The sequence below is a fragment of the Octopus bimaculoides genome, chromosome 9 (genome assembly GCF_046866305.1).
Source record: "Octopus bimaculoides isolate indiv1 chromosome 9, ASM4686630v1, whole genome shotgun sequence".
NCBI classification, from domain to species: domain Eukaryota; kingdom Metazoa; phylum Mollusca; class Cephalopoda; order Octopoda; family Octopodidae; genus Octopus; species Octopus bimaculoides.
In genome coordinates, this window is record NC_142936.1 from 57,690,280 (window position 1) to 57,717,891 (window position 27,612).

General features: G+C 37.5%; 1 protein-coding gene across 1 annotated transcript in view; it reads right to left on the reverse strand.

Moving 5' to 3' along the window:
* LOC106873121 (structural maintenance of chromosomes protein 6) overlaps positions 1 to 3,215 on the reverse strand; it is a 148,372-nt gene extending 145,157 nt beyond the window's left edge. The window contains exon 1 of the mRNA XM_014920348.3: positions 3,126 to 3,215. The gene's annotated coding sequence lies outside the window, so the exon portion shown is untranslated. The remainder of the gene's footprint in view (positions 1 to 3,125) is intronic.
* Positions 3,216 to 27,612: the final 24,397 nt, after the last annotated feature.

The window sequence follows — 27,612 nt, forward strand, 5'->3', positions numbered from 1 at the left end:
TGCTCTTCCTGATCTTGAAAAGAGGCATGAGGGTGTTATTACAAGAGGTTGATAAATGGGAATGGATGGGAGAAAGAGAGGGATTTCTAGCATAAGCCCAAAAGAGACCAGCCATTCTTGGAGACAACACTACGCTAGATAAAGCAATTAAGGATATGAAGGCAGGGAAAGTCCCTATGTCATCAAAAATTACCAGTGAGTAGCCTAAAACGTCTGGTAGAATAGAATATAGTCAAGTCACCCGCATAGTTAATAAGGTAGCAAGGGAAGATGTTATACCCAATGACAGGCGTATAGCATCACCATCATCATCAACTTTTACAAGGGAAAAGGAGATATATTGGAGAAAAGAAACTAAAGGTATCAAACTGTTTCACTAGGTTATGCAAGTTATGGAAAGAATTATAGCTCAATTGAAGAGAAAGAGAATTAACCGAGATGTGATGCAGATTGGTTTTGTACCAGGAAATACTACCGAAATAAAGATGAAGTACTTAGACAAGCATAGACCCCTATAACAAGAGTTTTAGTTGGACAAATCCACCTCCAGTACTTATTTTATAAAGACTGGTACTTGTTCTAGGAGTCTCTTTTGCCGAACAGCTAAATTACAGGGATGTAAATAAACCAACACACGTTGCCAAGCAGCAGGAGAATAGACACAAACACACACATATATATATATACACATAATACATATGACAGATTTTTTCAGTTTCCGTTTACCAAATCCACTCAGAAGGCTAAGCTGAAGGCACTTGCTTAAGATTTATAACATACATAAACTGTCTATCCTGGTTTTTAGAATAGGTACATAGCATCCCTTCCATGTCTTAAGAGCTGACTAAAATCGTTGGTGACAGGAAGGATATCTAATTGTAAAAGAGTGTCTGAAAAAACTCGTCTAATGCATGTCAGTATGGAAAAGTTAACGTCAATGACATCGGTTATATACACATAGACATATACTTTAATAAAAAAAAACATACATACGCACACAAATAAATATATAATGAATTTAATCTTAGCCTTTCAGTAAAATCTGAAGTCTTTTTGATCAATGAGAGATGTAACCACAATATACATTAAATTAGCAATAAAAGGGGTTATGACAAATCACTAGAAACTTCATTTGATTTTATTTACATTTCCTTTCCAGAAGTATAATCTGCGATCCCTTCAGATTAGGTTATTTTACGCTTTGCAATTCCTTGCAATCAATATACGAACTCACTGCACTGACTCCCCCATAAAATGAACACGGCAATTTTAATTTGATTTAAACATGTCAACAAAGATAATCATTTTAAGCTCCATTTCTTCATTACTTTTCGTTCGAAATTCTTCGATGTCCGCTATTTAAACACTTTTCTTTCATCTAGGAAGAAAGAATGAAGGAGGGGTTCGGAATGTCAAGCTCGTATACTTATAGGTCATTAATATGTCCTGCATTTAAATATATTTATTACAGATACGTTAATATATTCAAGACGGGATATATTAAGATCTCTTCAAAATTTACCCAAGTGTTTCGTTATCCAAATCGAAAATAATGGGAGAAAATTTGGCTCTATCGCAGAATATCCGAGCAAAATGAGTTCACGAAAAGTGCATTCAAGAAAGTATTATAAATATTCATTCAGTTTCTATAATAAAATTAATATAACAAAAACTATTAGTATTGTAAACTTTCACACAATGTTTTTAATACAGATGATGGCTAGGTTCCTAAACGTAAGCAGATAAACTTGTTTGCATGTTGAATATTGTCATCCTTAAAAATAAAAGCAGTCGCATTTTAAATTTTGGCGGATCTTAAGATACGTCACATAGAAAGTACTTCCTTTAAGTTAGATTTACGTTGTTTATTGCTTTTTAGATAAACGTAATCGTTGTAATTTCTCTTTTTAAACCAGGCCTTCGAATTTCAAGTAGATTATGATAATTATCAATCACGATAATGTCACTGGATTTTGTATCGGATCGTAATGTCAATACCAGAACCGTGTAGTGCGTATGTAGTGAGCTGATGGTAATGAACTGGCATTTTACAATGCAGCTGATGTTGTTATGGATACTTTGAAACACTACTATTGATCTGTGAAGGATTTGGAGGATTCAGTTGTGTCAGTGCTTATACATTTGTTACATCATAGTAGGAAGGAAGGATAGTTCGGAACGACAGAGCTCGTATGGTGTTTAAATATCAACTTAACGCCACTGCAGAAGATTTATGAGATATTGCATTAAGGAAGTTAGTTCGCATCGGCGAAAGCGATGAAATGTTGTTGGATGAGTCGTTCACGTTGAAACAAATTTATTAAATAATGAAAGTATTATGTCCCTTTATTCATTTACTTGTGTTTTTGTTAATTTTAAAATTATTAGAAAAAGAATGTTCACTTTCTGTTTGTACATTCTTAGCCCGTCCCAATTTTATTGAAAATAGTCCTTCTGAATTTCTTACAATTTGCCTAAGAACGATTACAAATATTAAGCGAAATAGAATTTCAATTTTTCAGAAAGCAAAATCGTTCATTATTAATGTTTTCATACTTTCGCTCGGCTTCTCTCGGAAAATGTTTAATTTAGCTCCATTAGAACACGATTTTGGAATTCTTTCCATCTAGTCGGGATATTTAAGATCTGCGAACATTAAGGGAGAAATCGAACTTTGAAATATCGAAGCAATCAAGAGAAACAATTATATATTCGTTCCAGTACAAGGAAAACCCCAAATAGAATGTACTGTGAAACAATTAACGGTGACATACGAGATAAATAATCTACAAGTCAATATTTACGTTATTTCCACACACATAAAATACTAATTAAACATTACTTCTAAATATTATATGGATGACTATTACATGTAGGAACATGTCCAGATACACTGTCGTTTCATAAGCTACGTTTAAACACTCCTTACATATTTTTTCGCACAAAACATGAATGAATGCGGAAGATTTATGAAACGCTTATTTTGGCGGCTTTTAAAAAAAGCCAACCATGTCAATTGTCAAAGTCACATTTTTACCAAACTAACACAATGAAAAAGTCGATTCATTTACTATCAGATCGCTTATGTTCAGTACGAGAGATCAGTTAATATTGTTACAACTCACCTCAATAAATATTTTAGGCCTAAATATTTATTAGAGCAATTTTTGTAAACACTTGTCCGTCTCTACCGCCATAGAGATCACGTGGTTAACGGTGTAATATGAAAGAAGTCTTCTATAAATAAAATGCACCTGGAATTTTAAATGCCATAAGGGGGATAAATGCCTTTAATGTCCGCAGCATTTCCGGTTTAGTTGCCCAAATAAGAAAGTTAAAAATATTAAACTCCAGACATATTCAGAATATGTATAAATTTCTTTCTCTTTGGGGGCAAAAACAAACAGACAATATGAAATTATGTCTTTAGGTCCTAACTAAATCCCCAAGGTACAACATTTTCAAATGACCTTGAACGAATTGCAGGCAAGGTGTTCAATGTGTGCATACTGATTTTCACTTTAGGACAGATCTTACTAAACAACATTCAGCATCCTGATAATTCATAGCTTTGAAAGTGCCCCCCCCCCCCCCCATCATCGCTGCCTGACTTTTCAGGAGAATGTCCTACTGGTCCAAGTTTTTCCACTCAACCATCTGGAATTGGAGCATAAAACAAGCACTCAGGAGTATAATGAGGGCTGTTTGACCCACCCAGAAGTATCAAGAAAAAATAAATTTCTTTCCTTCTGTCATTTTTTTATTTGCTGCAGTCATTGGATAACAGCCATGATGGTGCATTGCCATGAATGATTTAGTTGAACAAATCAACCTGGTACTTCTTTTTTTTTTCATGTTTTGTACTTATTCAATCAGTCTCTTATGCTGCATCTCTAAGTTACATGGATGTAAACAAACCAAGGTTGTGTGTGTGTGGGGGGGGGGGTTAAAAAACAACATACATACACACACAGCAGGCTTCCATACAGTTTCCATCTGCTAAATTTACTCACAGGGCATTGATTAACCTGGGGCTATAGTAGGAGACACTTGCCCTAGGTTCCACACAATTGAACTGAACCAAAACCCAACAGTTGCAAAGTGAGCTTTGTAACTGTACAGCCATGCCCACATATCTGTAATATTATAGATTTTCCTTGTTCATACTTCATTTTAAAATCTATGCCAGCTTATCATAATCATTTTCTGCCCTTACCATATATATATAGAACAAATTCCATCAGTTTGTTTATATTTTGGAATGCGTTCACTGAGGAAGGTCTACGTAAAGCATGTATTTCCTATTATATATTGCACTATGATCTGAAACATGCATATTAAGTGCTTTCTGAATATTATTCTTTGGTGTGGCATCATTATTATAACTTCATCATCATCACCTTGTTGAGCTTAATGCAGTGATGAAAATTCCCATCCATTGGGTTCCCAGTGTGTGGATAGGGGAATGGTCTATAGTTATAAAGGTTAACTGCATATACACAACAAGCAATCCCAGGCAAAATCACATGTTGCCATTTGGCAAGGCATAGCACCTGTTAGCCATCCTGCCAGGGTCATAGTGAAATCTTGAAGCCCTGAAAAGAGTAGAAATGCTACTATCACTGGAAAGAAGGATGGTATTAAAGAATGAAGTGCAAAGCATAAGAAATTCTTTGTCTTTAGATTTCTTCCCACTTTGCAGAAGAAATTATACTTTCATGAATCTTAGCCTGGGAAACCCTTCAGTTTGACTGATTCTGCAATTGCTTATAGGACCTGCAACCATAGGCAAGAAATTAGCAATTGAAAGACATTATCTCTCTCTCCCTCTCTCTCTCTTTCACACACACACACACACACATTCTCTCTCTCTCGCCTGCTCTCTCTCTCTCTCTCTCACACACACACACACATGCACATATTTACTTGCTGGGTCTGGAGGGAGGAGTAGTGCCCATGGTCCCCACACTCTCTCCTAGATCAGTGAGATTTATGCCATTAATGTTCCTCTTAAACTTTTATCAGTTAACATCTGTGGAAGATACATAAGCAAGGAAGAAAAGGGTAAAGATAAAGCAAGGAGAGACAGAGGTAAAGATTAGTTCAGAACCTGGAGTGAGTGGGTTGTTCATTAGTGAAATAATATTCCATTAAACTCCTTTGATCTACAGGTTCTAGAACCAACATTGACACAAAATATAAAAAAAAGAGGTATCTTTGATAAATGTTTATAGGTGAAGGAGGTAAGAAGCTTATTTCTGAACCACATGGTTCCAGGTTCAGTCTCACTACATGACCCCTTCAGCAACAGACTTTTACTACAGCCCAAGTCAACAAAAGCTTTATGAGTGGATTTGAGAGACAGAAATTGAAAGAAGCCCATGTATGTATATATATATATATATATAATACAGAATGGGACAAGAACGCAAAACATCCAGACAGTTAGGTGATACAAGAAAGGGACAAAACATCCAGATAGACGATACAAAGAAAACATGGACAGGTCATTCAGAGTTTTCTTTCTTCAGTCGAGATCCAGATTATCCTTGCAATTTCGGCTGGTTATTCTCGATATTGCTCCAATCTGGCCAGCCCCAAGGAAAAACTAAGCTAAGAGCATTAGATTCCTTGGAAGAATGTATACAAAAACGAGGATGGAAAAAAACCAACAATGTTACACAAATACAGTAAGAATAATAACAAGACATAACAACAGATGTCTTTCGACTAAGGACGAATTAGATTAAACTGGTGTGTGTGGAAATAAGGCCTTACAGCAGGGATTAAAGAAATCACAGGCACAGGGAGGAATAACGATGTTGTACACACAACAGCTGGACAAGAAAGAAAGGTCAGGCTACTTCCTGGAATTCGCAGCACTTCTCGGAACTTTCCAGGCATTAGTTCAACCTCGGAATTTTCCAAGAACTACTCGGAACTTCCCAGGAAGTACCATCCTCGGAACTCTCCCGGAAGCAGCTCATCCTCGGAACTTCCCAGGAAGTCCCACCCTCGGAATTTTCCAAGAAATGTCCACTATCGGAATTTCCAGGCAGTAGCACATCCTCGAAACTTTCCAGGAAATAACTACCTTCGGATATTTCCAGCCCTCGAAACTTTTCAGGAAGTAGCTCATCCTTAGAAAATTCCAGAAAATTCCCACCCGCGGAACTTTCCAGGAAGTCCCATACTCGGAACTTTCTAGGAAATACCCAACCTCTGATCTTTCCATGAAGTAGCTCACCTTCGGATTTTCAGGAATTCACATCCACGGAACTTTCCAGGAAGTAACTCATTCTTGGAAATTTCCAGGAAGGCCGACCTCGGAACTTTACAGAAAATTACAACCCTTGGAACTTTCCAGGAAGTCCCATTATCGGAATTTTCCAGGTAATACCCAAGCTCGGATCATTCTAACCCTCGGAACTGTCCAGGAATACCCATCCAGGAACTTTTCAGGAAGTAGGACCTCCTTGGAAATTTCCACGAAGTCTCATTATCGGAACTTTCCATGAAGTTCCATCCTCGGACCTTTCCAGGAACCCCCATCCTCGGAACTTTCCAGGAAGTAGCTCGTCATCGGAACTTTCCAGGAAATTCCTCACCCTCGGAATTTTCCGGGATGTACCATCCTCGGAACTTTCCAGGAAATACCCACCATCTGATCTTTCCAGGAAGTAGCTGATCCTCAGAACTTTCCAGGAAGTCACATCGTCGGGGCTTTTACGAAATCCCACCTCGGAACTTTCCAGGATGTAGCTTATCCTCGGAAGTTTCCACACTCGGAACTTTCCAGGAAGTTCCATCTTCGGAATTTTCCAGGATGTATGCTCCTCTGAACTTTCCAGGAAGTACCATTCTTGAAACTTTCCAGGAATCGCAACTTTGGAACTTTCTAAGAAGTAGTTCGTTCTCGGACCTTTCCAGGAAGTAACATCCCCGGAATTTTTTTTAGGAAGTACCATCCTCGGAAATTTCCACGAACGCCTCGGAATTTTCCAGGAAGTCCCATTTCCGTTCTCGGAAGTTTCATCCTTGGATCTTTCTAGGAAGTTGCCTATCCTCGGAACTTTTCAGGGAGTTCCCGGAAGTGCCATCCTCGGAACTTTCCAGCAAGTCGTCGGAACTTTCCAGGAAGTAATTCGCATCGCCCTTCTCGGAACTTTCCAGGAAGTATTTCCTCCCCCTCTTCCCATTCCTTGGAACTCACCTGGAAGTATTTCCTCCACATCCTCGGAACTTTTCAGGGAATAATTCCTGCCCCTTTTTGGAACTTTCCTGGAATTAATTCCACCTCTCCTCCCCTTCCTTGGAACTTTCCAGGAAGTATTTCTTCCCCTCGTCAGAATTTTCCAGGAAGTAATTTCTCCCCTCCTCCGCTTCCTTGGAACTTTCTTGGAAGTAATTCGCCCCTCTCCCACTCCCCTTCCTTGGAACTTTCCACGTAGTTATTCCTCCCCTCCAACCCTTCCTTGGAACCTTCCAGGAAGTAATTCGCCCCTCCTCGGAAGTTTCCAGGAAGTAATTCCTCCCTCTGTATGAATGCGACAATTCTGCGTATTATGTAGTTTGAATGAGGAACTGTTAAGGTTTGTGAGCAACTGGCTGTGTTCATGTTTGAAGAAAGGGGAATTGCATTAGAAAAAGTTTTAATCGCTGTTCTTGGTAAGTATGGGGGTTAGGTAAAAATAGAAGAGGCATGAAGAAGTTGATGTTTGTAAGAATTAACGGGGAAATTGTATGTAAGAATTAATAGCGGACGTATCCAATTTAAGAAAAGTGAGGATAAAAGTTAAGTGAAGAAGTATGGAATAAATAATTGTTATACACTTATAAGAAAACAATTTATATTATAGAAGAGATACATACCTGTTGAAGACGAAAATGTATATGAGAGCTATTGTATTGGACGTGTGTATAATCATAGAGAAAGTGGAAGACATATGAAATGGACGTGTGTGGGTGTATGTGTTCGTGTGTTTTTTGCAGGTAATTTTGCAAGAGTTTTGCAGTCAGCAGGAGGTGGTTTGTGTTTTATCTCTCGATCAATGGCCGGACAAATGAAAATATTTTTTAATATGTGTTTTGGGAAAAGGGGATCTTTTGAAGTGGGCGTCAAATAAAAAGAGACATGGACAGTTTTATGACTGAACTTCTTTTGAAGATGCCATGAGACGGAAGAATTGATGTGCGTGCGTATGTCTGTGTGTGTATGTTTGATGGGGTGTGCAAGACAGAGAGAGTAATGTTGATGGTGTGTGTATATGAGAGAGAGAAAAAGAAAGAAAGAGAGAGAGATAACTGAAATTTTTAATTCAATTTTTGTAGTGAGTGAATGTGTGAGTGATTGACAGAGAAAAACCCAGAGAGAGTGAGAGAGAGAAATTATGTATGCATGTATGTATGTATGTATGAATGGCTTCAGTGACACACACTCACATACATGCACGCACGCAGGTTGTTTTAATCGATTTCCTCGGTAACTATGTGGGCTAGGAAAAAATATAAAGTGTGTTCCAATCTATGCACCCGTCTCCACATGTGTGCCATTTTTCATGCGAATCCACCCAGCCGTTTGGCCATAAACCTCGAGACAAGAAAGAATACAACGGTCGCCCATGTTCAATTCATATTATAGATATATACACCACCAATGTTATCCAAGAGAACGGCAAAGGTTGATTCAGAGTGTGTGTGTGTGTGTGTGTGTGTGTTTGCATGCGTGCGTGTGTGTGTGTTCGTGTATGTGTGTTCATGTCTTCTTGTCTTGACATTGTAGAGAGTTGTAAATGGATGTCACTGCCATGCAAGTGGTGTCCTTCATTTCTGGTCTGGTCATGAGAAAATACTACCTTACTTGGGAGCAGGTGAGGGTTAGTGAAAGGAAGAGCACCTGGCCATAGAAAATATCTGCTTCAACAAACTCCATCCAACTCATGTAAGCAAGAGAAAGTGGACATAAAAATGACAATGAAGATGATAATGGCAGCAGCAATGATGATGGTGACAACAATGACAATGATGTCAATAGCAAGAAGCATAAACAGACTCTGAGATACAGTGCTGCAGGAAACCAAGATACAAAACACTGTCAGAAAGCTGTTCTTAATCCTGTGAATATGATAGTGAGAAGTTTGTAGTGAAGGTTCACTTTGAAGTGATACAAAACCATCATGTGATTGTAGCCATTCTATAATACTGTTAGTGTTCATCCTTATGTAGGTCCTGATCCAGCAAACATATCTGCAAAGGTGTTTATGCCATGATCATTTCTTCTCTTGCTTTTATTTTTAGTGTAAATAAACTGTCTTGTAAATTACTTGGCAAACTCACTAGTGCTAGTGACATGAAAAAGGTACCCAGTACTTATTGTAAAGTAGTTGGCTATATGAAAGGGTAACCAGGTGCAGAAACCATGCCAAAGTTGACAATGAGCATGTTGCAGCCCTGTGGCTTACTGGATCCTGTCATATCATTCCATCTATGCCAGCATGGAAAATGGATGTTAAATGATAATGATGATGATAATCATCATCATCGTAGTCATCAACATCATTTGGTTGGGCTTGCTTGGACATTTTTAACCTGCACACGTCATCCGTCTTGGTCCTGCATTAGTTGAGGGAAGTCTTTGGGGAGGCATCCAATGTCTTTAGTGAGATCATCTTCGTACATTGTGTTCAGATGACCTGCTTGAGTACAACCATGCCTTGTATTGGTTCTACCAATTTATATCTATTGTATCAACCGTGTGATGTACTAATGAGCCATTCTTATCACTTCGCATCACATGGTCCTTACAAACTGGTGACTCGAGTTAGAACACGCACCTCAGCCATTTACAAATTGGTAACCTGACGTAGAACATGCACCTCAGTCCCTTACAAATTGGTGACTCGACGTGAACATGCACCTTGCATTGCATGATCCTTACATAAATATGTGTGTGTGTGAGTGTACTCGTACTTCGTATTTTTTTGTTTTACACGTTCCATGACGTCCTGTGCCCACATATGCATATATATATATATATATATATATATATATATATATATAAAAATAGGGTAAAAAATCATATATTAATTAATATCGATTAATTACCAGGAAGCTAGCACATTTAATAGACACAAGATGTGATCTATTTCTAGCACATTGAATGTCCACGTTATATATAAAAAAAAAAATATATATATATATATACGTATAGATGTATGTACATATACGTATATATATATATATATATACGTATAGATGTAAGTATGTACATATACGTATATATATATATATATATATATATATATATATATGTATATTTTATATTATTATATGATTGAATGCCATGCATCCTCTTCCAAGTAAGTTTTATCTTAATAATTCTGATGTGTACTCTACTTTTTACGCTTCTGTTTTTCTCTCTTTCTTTCTCTTATTCTTTCACCTCCTCTTCTCCCATTATTCTTTTGTTTTTTATTCTTACACCTCCCCTTCTCCCCCTCATGTTTTTTCTCACTTATCCTATCTCCAATTTATTCCTCTCCCCTTTACAGTTCTCTGTCTGTCACTCTCTCTCCCTCACTCTTCCTCCCTTGCTCACGTGGCTCCCACATGACCTTCGGCCATCTTTCTTCTCCTAACTTGCGTTTCTTTCTTTCTCTCCATTGTAGCTGGATCAAGGAAGATGTGTCTCCTGTCCAAGCTTGATTTATGCATTCACCCCCACAACCTCGTTTAGGCTTAGCAGCCCTTCCTGTTTGTTTTCACTGTCCTGTTTGTATTACTAATTTTGACCCTCCGCAAAATCCCAAATTTTATTTAATTTGCTTTGCGGGAGCAACTGTTTTATATAAAGCGTATCTTGTTGTTAAATGCTCGAAATATGAGAGTAGAAAAACAGCCAACTGATGAAGGGTCGTTCCTTGTGTTCTTTGTCTTGCTTTCCATTTGTGTCTTTCATTGTTAAAAAAAAAACTTCATATTCCATGTACCCGTACTTTGTATTTTTTTGTTGTACACATTTCGTGACGTCCTGTGCCCACATATGTATATATCTACACGTATAGATGTAAGTATGTACATATACACATGCAGATGTGCATATATATATATATATATATATATATATATATATATATATATAAAGGGTAAAGGTTAAGATCCCCTTCAATCATGAATGACCATGGGATTGCTCTGAAAAGCTCTCCTCCATGGTACAAGTCCGGGCAAGGTTGTTTATGAAAAAGCAGCAGTCACCCGTACATATGAGCCTCCCCTCTCTGTGCCAATGATGTTATCCAAGGGAAAGGCAAAGGCTAATACAGCTTGGCATCAGTGACATCCCAACTCCTTTTTACAGTTGAGTGAACTGGAGCAATGTGAAATAAAGTATCTTGCTCAAATACACATCGCACAGCCAGGTCCAGGAATCAAACTCACAACCACACGAATATGAGCCCAACACTCTACCAACTGAGCCATGCACCTTCCACTATATATATTTGCACACACATTTTTTCAATGAAATTTTCAACAAATACCAATCAGATGGTGTAGATAACGAATTTCAATATAATTATAATCAACACCATCTGAAAAGCATTTGCATAAAATTTCATTAGAAAATACAAATTTTTCAAAAAGTTATGAAGCAACAAATTCAACACGTGTGAATTATTCGAAACTCTTCTTCCCACTTCCACACGCAAAAAAAAAAAAAAAAAAGAAGCCCTTTACGACAAATTCCGATACAAGCACAATCTAAATCATCTGAAACATATTTCTAGGAAATTACATAAAAAAATATCCTATTTTCTGAAAGTTATAAGTAAACAAATCCGTGGGGCACAATTGTGTAGGTATGCCTATATATATATTTATATCGGAATACATATATATTCAATGGAGTTCGATTTGTGTGTATGAGTCACGTAGTACACGTCAGACAATTTGTAATCATATTTAAAAACGGAGGAAACTTGTCATGCGCACAAATCAATAAGGGAGGTAACTTTTATATTTGTCTAACGTTGTGATTTCCCTTGCTTCTAGTTTCTGAATTTAGAGTTAGCAATATTAGAATGAAAGAGATAAACTTTATGTAAGAGAATAATTAAGGTAAAAGTTTATAAAATTTAAGATTACACAAGCGCGCGCGCACACACACACACACAAACATATGTGCCTTGATTACCAGCGAATCCTTTGAGCTAAAATCATCATCATCATCATCGCCACCAACACCAACCTTACCAATAGCTTCCCCGACGTCAGACCTGTTAGCCACCACAGTAGTAGCAGTAGAAGCAGAAGCAAGTCCAGTTCTACCAGTGGCTATAACGGCAACAACAGCAGCAACATTATTACCAACAGCACCTCCTCCATAACTGGCAGTGGCGATAGCACTACCGTCGCTACCAGCCTCGACTCCAGCAACACCAGCAGCCCAGACTTTATCAACAACAACAACAACAGCCACAACAACGACTGCAGCACAGGCAACATACGGGTACTACTAAAGCAGCGCGGACCCGAACGCGCAGTCACGCGTCCGCGCTAGCTAGTCTTGAGTGGTCGATCCTAACCCTATCCCTAACCCTAACCCTGTCCCTAACCCTAACCCGCGAGTGCAAATGAATACGTGTTTAGGGTTAGGGTTAGGATCGACCACTTACGACTAGCTAGCGCGGACGCGCGACTGCGCGTTCGGGTCCGCGCTGCTTTAGTACCCAGCATACGCAGGGACGAAAATATTGTCGACACCACCAGCGACACCAACACCAACATCAGCAGCCCCAACTCCCACCGGCATCAGCGGCGACAGCAGCAGCAATGTCAGCACTTACAATAGCAACAGGTGCACCGACATCACACACTCACAGAAATACATGGGATGAACTAGGAATTCTATCAAACAGCATCTTTCCAATCATTTGTCCTCCTTCAAAGTCCTGGAAAGGAGATACGTGATATTGCAGGCCAGTCATACCTGGCAACAAAGAGACGAAGGGATACCATACTTGATTGCATGAAAAATACTTGAGAACCCAGGCCCCTTCATCAACTGGACGAAACGTTGCAAGCTATGCATTGCTGAATGCACGCGAATCCTAATAGAATCGTAAAGGGAGCAAGGCCATGCTTGCATTTTAGAAGATTCCTGCTGGCGATTTGGAATCCGCAAGGCAACACTACAGCCTGAAGCCAATAGCCAAGGACGAAGGGAGACAACCGTTTATCTTGTGGTTCTTTGGTGACTGCAAGATGGCGGCGCAGCTGAAGCTTGATGGCCAATGGCAAAGGGCGATAATCACCTAGTGTTTACCTTTATAGCGAAGCATTTCTCCCTCCATATTTTGAAGAGGTCTTAGGCCAGTGATGTTTGTGGTCTGAAGATACGCCATAAGGTTAAACTCCTTATGAGTGAGAAACCCAGTGTAACCCCATAACGTGACCTTCCCCAATATAATATTAACTGCTCTACATCTTTGAGTGTGCTTCTCCTCCAGATTTATGTATTTCTACAAACAATATAACAATATATATATATATATATATAATTATAAACAAGGGCAAAAGAAAAAAGATTTCTATGCCAGTATGCTGAGAATAGACTTTAAATCGTCAATCACCACATACAATATACATTCACTATGAATACATGTGCTGAAATCGAGGAAGGCTAGCTTGTATTCATAGTGAATGTATATTGTATGTGGTGATTGACGATTTAAAGTCTATTCGCAGCATATTGGCATAGAAATCTTTTTTCTTTTGCCCTTGTTTATAATTGTTTAAAATGTTCACCTTTAAAGGTATTTTAATATGCTGGCCACTTTTGATGGAATTTTTGGGGAAAATTTTTTATCCTATATTAGATGTATATATATAAGAAACATGCCCCCTTGATGAACTCCCTCAGCAGACAAACATACGAATGTCACATATATCCAGAATATAAAATAATGTAATTGTCGAGAAATGGTCTCTAGTGGGTTGCTCTAATCTGTTGTCTGATTTACCCCCACCACCACAACCTAACCTTTGGATGTCTTTAGCAGAATCTACATTAATGCAAGTATTCTGATCAGGGATCTTGTTTGGAGATTACTTGATATACTGATAGTTGCTTCCTACTACAGCAACCTTTGGCATTTAATTTTTTTTTCGAAGGCTCTAAATTGGTCATGGGTATTTCTCTTCTTCCTTAAAATTTTAAAGAGAAAAAGGTGTTTCCCTATTTTTAGAGATAGATAAGATGTACTATAGAAGATATGTAGAGTGTTCTGCAAAGCAAGAAACATTATGTTGCAATTACAACAATGTGATTCAACATCTGTGGACTCAAATGCCAATTAAAAGTTGGACTCAGTTCTAATTTAACACGCACACACATGCACATGCATACACACAATTGCACACACACACACACATAATTGTGCACACGCATGCATACGTATAATTGTGCATGAACACACACACCCAAATGCATAATGCACACACAGACACTTACACATGCACACACACACATGCACAAAAGCTGTACTAGATGTCCTGGACAACATCCACATGAAGTATGACCTAACAGTTAAGTCTACCATGCATCTCTCATCATGACTCCAACACTGCAAATCAATAATCAGCTCACAAATGTCATCTTCTTATCATTTGTTCACTTCAACTTTTCCTTTTGTCCTATTCTGCCACCACTCAAAATGCTTCAATATTTACTCCTGTATCAAATCTATATTTTTTGATGTCATAACCATCATCATCATCATCATTTAATGTCTATATTCCATGCTGGCAGGAATTGGACAGTTTGACAGGAGCTGACTAGCTGGAGAGCTGTCCAGGCACCAGTTGTCTGTTTTGGCATAGTTTCTATAGCTTGATGCCCTTGCTGCTGCTAACCACTTTACAGACAGTACAGCCTGCTCTTCATGTGATGCTGGCACAGCCACTTTATATGAGGCACTGGCATGAGTGCTTTATATAAGGGACCAGTATGGGTGCTTTATATGTGGAACCAGCATGGGTGCTTTATACCTGGCACCAGCTTGGAGGCTTTTCTATATGGTTCCAACACTGGAGCTTTTTACAGGGCATCAGCAATGGAGCTTTTAACATGACCCTGAACAGCTGCTCTTCTATGGGCGTAAAGAATGACCCTTCATAAGTTGTTGGCTGCCTATCTACTCCTCATTTCAAGCATTGAATGACACAACGAGTCTTCGAAGGCAGTTGCTCCCACAAATACCAAAATAAAATTTGGGATTTATGGGAGGTCAAAGTTGGGAACAAAAACAGGACAGTAGAGACATACAAGGAAACCGAATGAAAACAAACATGGAGGGTTGTTAGACCAGAATGAGGGTAAAATAGTGAATGGTGGAGAAATGTTTTCTTTGGCAACAGAAAAGAGAGATAGATAAGATACGTCCAGCTTCTAGGACAACCCTGAAAGAAAAGAAGGATGATCACATGAGGAAAAGAAAGATGGACGATGGTCACGTGTGTTTGTTCCCAACTTTGACTCTCCATAAATACCAAATTTTATTTTGGTATTTGTGGGAGCAACTGCCTTTGAAGACTCATATTATCGTTCAATGCTCGAAATGAGTAGATAGGCAGCTGACAGCTGATGAAGGGTCGTTCTTTATGTTACTTGTCCTGTTTTCCATTTGTTTCTGTCGTTGTTTGTGTTTTCAACTCTTTTGTTTTCAAATTTAATGTTGTTTATTGTTTGTGATGTCCTGTACTCATATAAGCGAGCTACAATATTCTCCTATATATATATATGTATATATATATATGTATATATATATATATATGTATATATATATATATATATATATATATATATATATATATATATATATACACATATATATATATTTTATTATATGTATATATTTTCTCCTAATTAACAAATAACTTGGACAAAATAAATTGGTTAATAGATACCAGGGTAGCAAAGATCACAAAATGACTGTGGTGTAACTCTTGTTTATTAGGTAGAAACTCCTTGTTATTTTGGGTACTTGAGTATATATAAATTTAGTGAATGGAGTAAAACGCATATTTTAACTGCATACTTTTATTTCCAACATATGTTTCGAAGATTACAAATTATACCTTCCTTAGGAATCGGTGATGTTGTTAATAATGTAATCTTCAGATTACATTCTTAACAACATCACCGATTCCTATGGAAGGTATAATTTGTAATCTTCGAAACATATGTTGCAAATAAAAGTATGCAGCTAAAATATGTGTTTTACTCCATTCACTAAATTTACATATATATATATATATATATATATATATATATATATATATATATATATGTATATATATTATTTATATTATTATTTGATTGAATGCCACGTATCCATTTCTAAGTAAGTTTATATATATATATGCTGTATATATTTGTATGTATGTATGTTTGTATGTATGTACATATATATGTATGTATGTATTATATGTATGTATGCATGTATCTATATACATACATATATACAGGTGCAGGAGTGGCTGTGTGGTAAGTAGCTTGTTTACCAACCACATGGTTCAAGGTTCAGTCCCACTGCATAGCACTTTGGGCAAGTGTCTTCTACTATAGCCTCAGGCCAACCAAATCCTTCTGAGTGGATTTGGTAGAGAGAAACTGAAAGAAGCCCATTGTATATATATATATGTATATGTTTGTGCGACTGTGTTTGTCCCCCTACTATCACTTGACAACCGATGTTGGTGTGTTTATGTCCCCATAACTTAGCAGTTCAGAAAAAGAAACCGATAGAATAAGTACTAGGCTTACAAAGAATAATTCGTAGGGTCGATTTGTTCAACTAAAGGTTGTGCTCCAGTATTGCCACAGTCAAATGACTGAAACAAATGAAAGAATAAAAGAATAAATATATACACATACATCTTTGTGCATACATGCATACATACATACATACATACATACATACATGCATACATGCATGCATACAGACAGACAGACAGACAGACAGACAAACAGTTCCATGGATGTATGCATAAAGTTATATATGCATGCACGTGTGTTTGTATACCCTAGATGGTTGTATGTATGGATAAACAATTGAGAGAAAGAAAGTGAAAGAGAGAGAGAGAGAGAGTGGGAAAGAGAGAGAGAAACAGAGAGAGAGAGCTTTACCAGCTGTTACTTAACAGGATTTACTAATAATCCCCAGCTAGTGTTCCACACTCATACAAACACCCACATACATAGATACACTTGTAATTACACCCTCATACACATAGATATACTCACACCTACACATGTACATAGGTAAGTGTCATCTGGGGTTGTGCACACACACACACACACACATGCACACACAACTCCTAACTATGTACACATACAAACACAGATGCATACTCACAAACATGCACACACAGACATATGTCACCTGTGGCACGTGGGATGGGGGGGGGAGCAGTGATGTGATGTGGGGTGTGGGACTGGATAGCTTGGGGTTTGGGCCTGTGTCAGGTGAGCAGAATGGAAGAATAAGGGCAGGGTGTATGTGACGGTTGGCATGGTATTAACCATGATGGCAACGCACATGGTTCATATTAGTAGCAGTAGTGGTGGTGGTGGTTTAGGTGGTGGTAGTGATGATTGTGGTAACAGCAGCAGAAGCATTAACTGTAGTAGTAATAGTGGTGGTGGTGGTGGTGGTTTTGGTAGTGATAGTAATAATGGTAGTGGCAACAGCAGCAGAATCATCTGCTGTAGTAGAAGTAGTAATAACAGTAGTAGTGGTGGTGGTGGTGGTGGTGGTGGTAGTGATAGTAATAATGGTAGTGGCAACAGCAGCAGAAGCATTGGCTGTAGTAATAGTAGTAGTAATAACAGTAGTAGTGGTGGTGGTGGTTGCAGTAATGGTTGTAGTAATTGTAGTAGTAGTAGAGTTCTTGTTTGTGGTGGTAGCAATTGTACTATTTGCACCCCATCGCCATTCCTACCCCAGACACCTATGACGACAACAACAACAACAAAAGCAACCGCAACAACAGCAGCAACAACAATAGCATAGATATCAACAAAAGGGCAAGGATCTTCAGTTATTACAAGTGAATTGTTCCTAGCTGGAAACAACTGTTGGTGTGTGTGTGTGAGGGCTTGATTAAGATCCACTAAGCACTTAAAAGATTTTAGCACCCCCGTATATATGTAATTCAAAATATAAACAATTATAAACCATAAAATAAATTTTTATTGTTTAAAATACAACAAGATGGAAAATAATGCTTATTCTTGTATACTTCCACTTTATTTATATTTGAAAAGTTTTCTCCTACTTTTTTTTGATTGCAAAGTCTTTGATCAGATCCTCAAAATCAATCTTACATAACACATCTGCTTCTATACTTTGTAGAGATAAGGCATCCTGAATATTATTTTAGCAAGTTTAAAACGATTTCTTTTGTGCCATAAACCACTTACTGTTTCTGTGACACCCTCCCTACTTCTCTTGATGCCCTAAGCATATGCATATTTGGCATGTGTGCGTGCGTGTGTGTGTGTGTGCGTGTGTGTGTCTGTGTGTGTGTGTGTGTGCACTTCTCCACAATCCACACTTTTTCTCTCTTTTACTCATAATTCAGTTTCTCTCTTTCTCGCTTTCCTTCTCTCTCCCTTTCTCTCTTTCTCTTTCTCTCTCTGACCCTCTAAAAAAAGGAAGCTGGATTTTCAAGCTTGTTGTTTGGGATTTTGTCCCACTGCATTGCACTTTGGGTTGAGCAAGAGTTTTCTACTATAGTCTCAGGCTGACCAATGCTTGGTGGGGTGGGGGGGGATTTGGTAATTTGGTAGACAGAAACTGTGTGGAAGCCTGTTCTCCATTTTCCTTGATTTTAATTGTAGAAACTCTGTAGATATTTGTGCATTTTCAGTTAGGTGTTTGATATAACAAACAATATTCAGATTACCAACTGTCTGATAGCCTGGATCTGTAGATAAGATTAATAGGGTAAACTATATGTATGCATGTATGTATGTATATATATGTGTGTGTATGGCTGATTCCTTTCAAGAAATATGTTAACCTTTGTTGTTTAAGCTCATAAAGCCCTGATGAGATTCTGCCTCACATAGTTGAAAATGATGACCAATTCTTAACATATGACCCTACCCAAATGCTTAGAATTATGAATCACCTAGGGGCATGAATCAAAATATATAGGTAGGTCTTTGGCATCTGCCATTTCTTTTTTTGAGCTTTATAATTTATAATTCATTTGTATTGCTTTTATAAAAACCTTTCAACCTCATAATATAAAATAAATTAATTATACGTCCATAACTCTCCATTTCTTTCTTCCATTTTTAATGATATATATGCATATACATGCACACACACACACACACACACACACACACACACACACACACACACAGTAATGCCTCGATTTACAAGTTAATTTGTTCCTGGAGACCGATTCTAAAATGAAAACTCGTAAAGCAGACCAATAATTTTCCATAGTAGCAATGTTATAAATCATAATTCATTCCCAGACAAATATTTCATCTATAAAATTTATAATACTCATAAATAAATGGCAATAAGATAACAGTAGAATGTAAAGAATATTTTATGTAATGTAAAAACAATGTCAAGATTGTTTGTAATAAAAAAAATATTATCATTATAATCATTTTCACTTGCACTAGACTCAGGCACACCATTACATGTAGACATGATTGCCGATTCATGAGCACTCATAGACAAACTTGTAGATTTCTTTTTAAAAAACAAGTCTAGAGTTGTTTGCTTAGAAGAAACATTTTTTCGCTCTCTATAATTTTCTTGGTAACACACTTCAGACAGTCTTGACGACCCTGATAATTTTTCTGGTTTTGAGGCAATGGATGACTGTAGTCAGGACTGGATTTAAACTATGGGGGGGCCCGGGGCACTTCAAGTTCGGTGGGACCCTTATACACAAGAATTAAAATCTTAGAAAATTACCAAATTTAAATCTCAAAACCCATATATTTCAAACAGTTGAATTTGATGAGCTAGCCAAGAAAGATTAAATAAATGACTGAAAATATTGCTTTATAGATACACTTTATCCAAATTCAAGTTTTTTTACACACATCCACTAGTGGTGTTTGAATTTTCCTTCATTGTGAAAAGTACAATGAAAGAGGGAAGAGTGGGGTAAGATTTTTTACCTTTTAATGTGAGTTACATGTTTCAGAATGTAGAATAAGATAAAATGACAGAAAACTACAAAAAAAGAAAAAAATAATTTTTATGGTAGTTGCTGTTCCAAAACCATGATGAATGCGTGTGTGTGTGTGTGTGTATGTATATGTATGTGAGAGAGAGAGGCGGGGATAGGGATACCAATATTTAAAAGGCATGAATTTTTAAAATTCTTCGGCTCTTTTTTTTTTCATTCGCAAAATATGCATTTTTTAAAAGGAAGTAAAAAATCTGAAAATTAGCTATAATAATTTAGCCTTCCAGTCTCATTGCTTTGAAGATATGATGTGGAGAAAAGAATTGTAGAAAAAAGTTATAGAGGTTTAAAAATCAAAAATACTGGGTATTTTTAACCAATGGCAAGACAGAAATTTTCTGCATTTAGCAGAGCGGTGTCAACTTTCAGGTTGTACCCTGTAAAATTTACAGTTTAGCATCTGACCTGTTCATCGTAGGTTTCGAAATAAACAGAAATACCTAATAAAATCAACATGTATCATCTTACCGTTTCTTTTGTCTCTTCATTGTTTGTATTTTCTTATCTTTTAAAATTTGTTATATTGATATATTTGTCTACATGTGTTTACTTTATGCGTATTTCAATATTATGTATACCTGTGTGAAAAGGAGGCATCTGTCTCTAAAACTCCAAAGTTGAGTAATGTTTTCATGCTTGTATTTGTAAACTATGATAAGAATAACACTGGTCAACAAAGAATTTGTCCCAAGGAAAAGAATACCTGTATCTTATATGTTTTTGCATGCAGAATTAAAAAATAATGTCAAATTATCTGTATCACCCACAGTTCCTCTGTTCCATGATATCCCTCTCAGTTCCTGTTATGTGGGCTGAATTTCAGTTAAGCTGTTGAAATGTGAAGCTAACGGTTAAAAAAATACTCCTAATTTAAATTTTTATGAATAGAATAAACCTAGTGAAATCATAAATCCAGCTATCTGAGTCAATGAGTCCCAAAAATATATGAAATGAAAAATATGTAAAAATACTAACACACAGAAAAAACACAGAAAAATACTAACACACAGGAGCATAGAAAAGTATGTAATATACTAACACACAGAAAAATTAATCCAAAGCAGCGGCATAGACAACAGTGAACCACAATACAGCGTGTGGTTATCATGGTAACAAGCTGCTAATTCCATGCTGTCTGTTGATTGGCTAAAATTACCCAAATTTCCCAACTTTAATTCCAAATAACATCAGATTCTTTAATTTCTGAGATAAATTAATTGTTTGATTGTAATCAAAATTCAGAGTTGCATCGATACATCAAAATTGAAAGCAATCCAAGCAAAATTAAGGGGGGGCTCATTTTGTGAATGAGAAAGACTAGATACATTTCTTTTTTTAAAACAGCTTCCCTTCATTATTTTGCAATGCATGAAAAAAATTTTTAAAAAGCAGGGGAAACCCCCACAAAAGTGGGGATATTCAAACAGCTATTTCTGAAAGTGTGTTTTTCCAGTTTCCAGTAAGAGCATGTGGGGCACTATACTCTTTTTTCTCTTTTTACTTGTTTCAGTCGTTTGACTGCGGCCATGTTGGAGCACCGCCTTTAGTCGAGCAAATCGACCCCAGGACTTATTCTTTGTAAGCCTAGTACATATTCTATCAGTCTCTTTTGCCGAACCGCTAAGTTATGGGGACGTAAACAGACCAGCATCGGTTGTCAAGCGATGTTGGGGGGACAAACACAGACACACAGACATACACACACACACACACACACATACATATATATACATATATACGACGGGCTTCTTTCAGTTTCTGTCTACCAAATCCACTGACAAGGCTTTGGTCGGCCTGAGGCTATAGTAGAAGACACTTGCCCAAGGTGCCACGCAGTGGGACTGAACCCGGAACCATGTGATTGGTAAGCAAGCTACTTACCACACAACCACTCGAGTAATATTTACTGCATTTTTGACTTTGAAAAAAATATATTTTTTACAAATCAGCAAAGTAAAGACCTTCTCTAAACATAGTAAAACCTATAACATATTCAGAACACTACTTCAGAAAATTTTCTCTGTTTTCTTTGAGAATATAAAAGACAAATTTAGGCGGGGCAAAATGGGTAAGACAAGACAAGGTAAATATGTCCTTCTAGTTCTCAAGAATTAAAAGAGTCATACACATAAACATCCATCCTTAGACATCGGAAATGAAACAAAATTTAAAATATCTTGGTCAAACGAAAGAGGATTATGGAAAAATCACACAATATTAAATTAATGAAATTTAACTAAATCTAAAAACTCAACATAAGATATTTTTTATAAGCTTCTTCACCAAAAATTATTCTGTTATTTTATTAGCTACCTCATTTACAATTGGGTCAAATCTGAGGAAAAATTTCTTCAACTAAATTCAAAAGTTTTCTTTACTTACTTGCTTTGAAAACCTCACTGAAATAAGTTTAGAAGCAGAAATGTGTGTGTGTATGTGTATATCTTTATATATACATTTACACTTACACACACACACACACACAAACAGCCATACACTCACAGATATAGATTTTCAGGAGTGCTCTGTTGTTTCCCTTTTCCATTCCGAAAGCAGCTACAGTTCCCTTGGGAATTAAAGTTTTTTTTATTGAATAATATGATGTCTCTAAAGTGGCTATCATAAAAACAATCCATAACATTTCTAAAAGACCAAGATACCTTTGTATATTGAAAGAGAGCCTCTTCATGCTTGATCGCTGGGAAATGGGTGGGGTGGGGGCTTCCTGTATTGAGTGCTACATATCCTTCAGAGCAGAGGCTCCCCACCAATATCTAAGGATGGGGGGATTCCCTTCCCCCATAAATGCAGCCAGTTTTCGGAATTTGAAGAGCAAAATATTTTCCTTATGTTTGCACACCTTTTAATCTTTTTCCTTTGTAATTTGATTGTAACATTTATTTTGTCATGTTCATGTGAAATTTTTACAAATGGTAATAACATGAAATATTTTCAGGATTTGAAGATTAAAATATATTTTTGTATTTGTAATATTTCAACTGTGCAGATTTTAATCTCTGTTCTGTTTTTATTTTGTCCTATTTGGGATGTCATGTTTGTGTGGTACTTATATGAGTGGCTGTGTGGTAAGTAGCTTGCTTACCAGCCACATGGTTCCGGGTTCAGTCCCACTGCGTGGCACCTTGGACAAGTGTCTTCTACTATAGCCTCAGGCCGACCAAAGCCTTGTGAGTGGATTTGATAGACAGAAACTGAAAGAAGCCCGTCGTATATATGTATATATATATGTGTGTGTGTATGTTTGTGTGTCTGTGTTTGTCCCCCCAGCATCGCTTGACAACTGATGCTGGTGTGTTTACGTCCCCATAACTTAGCGGTTTGGCAAAAGAGACCGATAGAATAAGTACTAGGCTTACAAAGAATAAGTCCTGGGGTCAATTTGCTCGACTAAAAGCGGTGCTCCAGCATGGCCGCAGTCAAATGATTGAAATAAGTGAAAGAGAGAAAAGAGAGATGTTTTTTATTGTATAGATTTTACTGTAATCTTTAGTTTATTTTTATTTTGTTCTTTTTGGGATGTCATGTTCGTATGGTATTTTTACAAAGTGTAACTGTGCAATAAAATGTTATACTGTTTCTCACAATAATTTTCCTATTCTGGAGTTTAGCTTTTCCTTTGTCTGGAACAAAAGATGTATTGTATAAGTCTACATTTAATACAACCAAAATCTTAAAATACTGCACCAGCTGTAGCCCTGTCCACTTGCATGAACTGAGACACAATTGGCCAAGAACATTCCTGACGAAACACATGAAGACAAAAATCACTGCTGGGCTGAACAGTGAGCAGTCGAACTGGAATATCATAGTGCAAGAATGGATCCGAAAATTTCTGGTGTGGAGTGGGTCTGAGGTCTGATTTATTGCAATTGATCAATGAAATGACAGTGTAATATGTTCAGAGATACTGAAAAAATTAAATTTTATACCGAACCCTCCAAGAGTTGTTTGTTGTTGATACAAAAATATTCTTTCCATCGTACATATTTAAACAAAACAGGATGGACATAAAGAATATGGACCGCATCCCCTTTGGTTTTTTTTTTTTTTTTTACGGAATCCCCCATTTTTGAGTATGGAAATTCTGATTCAGCATAAAAAAAAAAAAGGCATTTTAAAGTTTTTAATTTCCGACCCCGCCCACACACAATTATTAAGTAGTAATGTAGTATGGCTGTTTCAAGTGGCTCCATTTATTTGAACAATGCAATCATTACATCAATTTAAATGCAGTGCTATCTTTAGCTGCACAAAATATAGAAGTTTTTAACAAGTAGGACACATTAACATAATTTTTCTTAAATATTTTAACAGAGTAAGAAGATAGGAGAAATTCATGTTGTTACTATGGTAGCAAAGTGGCAAGAATAGACTGCAATTTCTTAGAATCCCATGGAGCATAGTGGGATCATAGGGTTGTAAGGGTTGTAATTCATTTCTAATTTATTTATCTCTTTATCATCTATTAAATCTGAGACTAGCAGACTGTCTATTTTGAATAAAGAACAAGAGTGAGCTGACAGCTCATGGCTAGGTATGGTCATAAATATTATCATAGGTGTCCCTTTTCCCCAAGAGGTCCCTTTTCTTCAAGAGAAAGGAAATAAGACATAAGGAGGATGACTTCAAAAGTGTAGTGGGTGCTTTTTATGTGCCACGGGCATGGGGGCCAGTCAGGTGGTATTTGCATCGACCATGCTCAAATGGTGCTTTTTACATGTCACCGGCACAGGAGCCAGTCAAGCAGCACTGGCATTGGCCACACTCAAATGGTGCTTTTTACATACCACTGGCACTGACATCGGCCATGGTTGAATGGTGGTCTTTACATGACACCGGTACGGGTGTCAGTCAGGCGGTATTGGCATCAGCCATGAGTATGATTTCACTTGATCAACAGGTCTTCTCAAGCACAGCATATTGCCCAACAATTGAAGGGTACTTTTAAACAGGCCACTTATGTGACACTGGCATTGGTTATGGCTACAATGCCACTTGGCTCACTAGCATAGCTAGAGTCTGTGCCCTTCTGTTTGCCACCATAGGACCCCACAAAAAAGCACATATTGCCTACAGCAGACCCAAGAGTGCCGCTCCTTTTAAATTGCTGACTGGGGAAGATTGTCCCTACCACCCCCTCTAGTGATTTGGCTTGCACACACACACACACACACACATTTGTGTGTGTGTGATTGTGTGTGTGTGTGTGTGTGTGTGCGTGTGCGCACGTGTGTGTGTGTGTATGAAGGCATGTATGCATGTGCACTCACACACATAGTTTGTGTGGGTTAAAGGAAGTTAATTACTTTTTTCCTTCTGACAACTCTTGACTGTATATCTCTCTTTCTCTGAGATCAATAGTCGAAGACAACAGCTGACAAAAGTAAAACTGAAAATACTTACAATACTTACAATAGATAGATGGCCATTGTGATATGATTAAGGGTAGATTGTGGTGAGGGTGGGGAACAACGAGTAATGTAATTTCTTTTTTTCTTTTTGCTCCCCCTCCTCCTCACTACTACTGCTGCTGCTACTTCTACTACTTCTACTACTACTACGACCACCACCATTACTAGCACCACCATTACTAGCACCACCACCACCACCACCACCGCCACTGCTTTCATCACTGTCACCACCACTGCCATCCTTCTCTTCTACTCCTCCTTTTCCCTCTACTTCTCTATCAAACTCAACAGCTGGTCATTTCATGGAATTGGATCCAGTATCAACTCTTTGTTGTCGTCATATTGCCTAAATAATCCCCCCTTCTTGGTAACACAGCAGTGTGTGGGTAGGGTACATGCCTTAGTTGTTTTTTCACTTAACACACCACTGCTGCCACTGCTACCACTGCTTTTGCCTTGATGATGATGATGATGATGATGATTATGACAACGACTATCATCAATACCACTGACACCACTGCCATCTGCCACCCACTACATCATTACCCTATAAGCAAACATCCATATACATGTGTGTGTATATATAGATACATACATCTGTATATATATATATATATATATATATATATATGTGTGTGTGTGTGTGTGTGTATACGTGGCACTCCATCAGTTACAATGACGAGGGTTCCAGTTGATCCGATCAACAGAACAGCCTGCTTGTGAAATTAACGTACAAGTGGCTGAGCATTCTACAGACACGTGTACCCTTAATGTAGTTGTTGGGGAGATTCAGCGTGACACAGAGTGTGACAAGGCTGGCCCATTGAAATACAGGTACAACAGAAACAGGAAGTAAGAGTGAGAGAAAGTTGTGCCAGAGCCTCATGGAGCTTTAAGGTGTTTTCGTTCAATAAATACTCACAATGCCTGGTCTGGGAATTGAAACCGCGATCCTACCACTGGGCCATTGCGCCTCCATATATATATATATATATATATATATATATATATATATATATATATATATATATATATATATATATATTAATATATTAGAAAAAATATGATAACAAAGCCAAGGCTGTGAGATATATTTTATATATTATATATTTTATATTTTCATTTCTACTTTCATTCTTCTATTTCCCTCTATATTCCCTATCTATTCATTTTCCATAATAATTCCTTATTTCAAACTCAAATATTTACCTCTATTTAACAATCTCACATTGCCTCTGATGAAGGGATATCCATAATATTCCAGAAACAGCTGTTAGACTATATCTATATCTTTTTTCTTATAAATGTCCTGAAAACTCCTCACAGCCTTGGCTTTGTTATCTCATTCTGTTTAACATATATATGTATGCTAATACAAGATCCACATTAGACTCCTCACTTGTATCACTATCGAAGCAAGAATTTAACTACGGTCTGTCCATAGCACTTACTTAGTGTTACCTGCCACTCTTTGGGTCTTCTAGATAGCAATATATATATGAGAGGAGACCCTCTTCAGTCATGAACGACCATGGGATTGCACCTAGAAAGTTACCCTCCGAGGCACAAGTCCAAACAAGATTGTTTGTGGAAGGCCAGCAGTTGCCCATGCATACCAGCCTCCCCTCACCACACCACTGATGTTATCCAAGGGAAAGGCAAAAGCTGATACAGCTTGGCACCAGTGATGTCACAACTCATTTCTACAGATGAGTTAACTGGAGCAACGTGAAATAAAGTGTCTTGCTCAAGAACACAACATGCAGCCCGGTCCGGGAATTGAACTCACAACCTCACGATCATGAGCTCGATGCTCTAACCACTGAACCGGTGTGGATAGTAGTGAGGGGATATATATATGTGTATATATGTATATATAATATATATATACACA